The sequence below is a fragment of the Orycteropus afer genome, unplaced genomic scaffold, assembly GCF_000298275.1.
Source record: "Orycteropus afer afer isolate SDZICR_OR568_19922 unplaced genomic scaffold, OryAfe1.0 scaffold00174, whole genome shotgun sequence".
NCBI lineage: Eukaryota > Metazoa > Chordata > Mammalia > Tubulidentata > Orycteropodidae > Orycteropus > Orycteropus afer.
Window position 1 is genome coordinate 4298865 of NW_006921761.1, and position 3005 is coordinate 4301869.

Consider the following 3005-nt stretch of genomic DNA (forward strand, 5'->3'; position numbering starts at 1 on the left):
AGCTCAGGGGGCAGGAGTGTATGGAGGGATGGACACTGGGAAGAGGTAACTATGGGGAGGAAGTGGGAGGGGAGCTGTTGCATTGTGGTAAAGTGGTCAATGACATGAGACAAAGTATATGTGAACTGCTGTATGGAAAGTGAATTTGCTCTGTAAATCTTCACCCAAATCACAATAAAAGTAAAAAAAAAAGTCTCTGACAAAGAGATACCTGCTTTAGGATGCCCCTGTCTGTTCAGGAAGGGGCACGGGAGGCTGCCGGAGAGTCTAGAGCAAATTCAGGAAATCATTATTTAAGGTGTTCATGCCAGAGAACAATCATAATAAATCGTGTCTTTGAAAAATTCCTGTTTTCCCCGATTGAAAACAAAAATAACAGGGGAATGGTTAGCTGACGGAACAGTGGAAGACTGACACGGAAACACACAGGGTACAAGTGTATTTACTGAGATGGAAAGATGTTTAAAATACACGAACATATTAATGGAAAAACAAAGGTATAAAAATGTTCATGTTATGATCTTGTTTTTGTAAGAAGGAATGCGTGTGTGTGTTTTCCGTAGTTGTGGTAATCTGTGGTCTCTAATCTCCCTACAGGGCATGTTACAGAATTTAAAAACTTCTAGGCCAGGCAGCCTGGCCGTCGGCGGTAGCTCTGGATCCTCGGTCCTGTGACCCAAAGCCTGCGGCTGTACTGCTCGGGACTTCAGTGTGCCCACCTGAGGGGCTCTGGAGCGCACGGCTGGAACATCTCGAGTGCCCGTGTTCTCTTTCAAATTCTCGGAAAAGCCTGGGCGTGGGGGTGCGCGTGCGTGGTAAAGCTTCTGTGGAAGCTGTGGGCCCAGCTGGTCCTGGAACTAAGAGACCAGACCTGTCATCCCCAGATGCCGCCCAGATGCCTCATGGGCACCGGCTGTGCTCTGTGCTGGTGGCAGGTGCCATCGAGGCGGCGCCGACTCACAGCGACCCCGTGGACAACAGAATGAAACACTGCCATGCCCGTGTCATCCTCGCCATCCTCGCCAGGCCTCGGCCACCGCTGCAGCCACCGCGTCAGTCCATCTCGTTGAGGGACTGTGGGTGGGTGAAGCAGCAGACCCTCACCTTACAGTGGAGGACCAGGCCTGGCGGAGGGAGGGGAGCTGACAGACAGCTCTTGACCGCAAGTCTTTCATGTGGGTGTGAATCTTCAAAACCCGGGAGCTGGCATAGCCGAACCAGGTGGCTTCAGACCTAAATTAAAAACTCCATTTTGAACTAAGCAAAGATCTGCATTTCCACTTTTCTCAAGAAGCCATTCAGTAACCCCCCTTTTTTTTCCATGGTCAAAGTTACTGCTCAGAAATCAAGGCCAGAGACCGGAGTTCTAACCCAGCTAAGGGATCGCTTGGCGCCTACCGAGGGTGTTCATGTGTAGGCCCCAGACAAGGCGCCCTGCCCAGAGGGGCACCGGCAACAGAATGGAGAGTGTTAAACCAACTTAGAGCCTACCAATGACTTCATAAGCCCAGCCAGGGATGTATCAAGTCTTCATTCCATATTAAATTAAATCCCCACCAGTTGAAAGGTTTTTTTTTTTTTTTTCTTTACTATATTTCTGCTAGTTCTTTGTCAATCTGTAACTCTGTAGAGTCTGAGTTTGTTAAAATAAGGAGGCAGATTACAGCTGTCAATGTCATGACTGTCTAATACAAAGAATGTGGAGAGTCCAGCTGGGCTTTAATTTGTGAAAATACACCTAGCTGGGCTTTAATTTGTGAAAATACACCTGCCACCCTAACTGCTGTCCAGCAGTTCACCCAGTGAACTGTCTGGGCCCCAGCTCACGCCCTGTGAGCCAAACGGGTGATGTTTACATTTCAAGGGCTTCAGATTAGGATTGATTTAATCTTCACTCCTTAACCAAAAGGTCAGATTTTCCATTTCAAGGATTACAACTAGAAGCAAGCTGACCTGCAATCCATCACTAAACCCCCACACGGAAAATGTTACAGGGCTTGCCTCAGAAAGCCCGCCTTAGTCAAGTTGTATCAGGAGATAAGACATTAATGTGAGGCGAGAAATTGATGTGAGGAGAGGTGTAGTTTGACAACCCCTTGGAAACGGTCCTGCCTCCCCTCCCTACACAGCCTTGGATGTGAAACCATTTACCTTTGTTTGCTTTGCCTAATAGACACCTCGCTGCTTCCCTTGCAAGGCACTGAACACACCATGGTCTCGTGTCTGATGCCAAGTGATTCTCCATTTTGCAAAATGTAGTTATTCCTTCAGTATAATTTTCATTGCCAGTGGAGAGTCAACTGAGAGTTTCACTAGGACACTTCGGAGCAATTACAGATTTTTCAGGGCCACACGGTTTCCTGCAGAAACCTTAGGTGCTGTGCTTTACAAATGTTTGGGCTGGGACTCAGAGAAGGAAGTGTGTCTTATGCTGTGACTCTGTCTGCTGTAAATACAAATCAGAAATGAAATGAATCTTCCCTGGTGGAGAAATGGAAAGGGGCTTTTCCCTTCCCTTTCCTTAGAGCATTTTCTCTAGAAAGCGTCATCAATTCTGTTTCTTTGAGATGTATGTAAATCTTTTAAAAGTTAAATAAGCCTCCTGTCAGCTTTAAAACCCAGAACATGTTTCTCAAGGGCCTGGGAGCCATGTTTTAGAAACGTAACCCTCACGGAGCACAGGGCCCCAGCCCCGTTTCTATGGGTGGGCACGACCCTAACTTCAGTGTGCAAACCTACCGTGTGTCATGGAGAGATGAGACGTTTTATTTTTCCCTTTGAATAAAGGCCATTAATAAACAGAGATGGTCACTCCAATTTCCAGGTGAATTCAGAACGAATGACGTGTGACAAGCGCTGCTGTCAAGGCCTCTTACTTGAGGACTGAGACCAGTGCCAGCTGCCACCAGCTCAACGGCGCCTCCCAGTGGCCCGCGGGGGAACTGCCGCCAGGTCAACGGCGCCTCCCAGTGGCCCGCGGGGGAACTGCCGCCAGGTCAACGGCG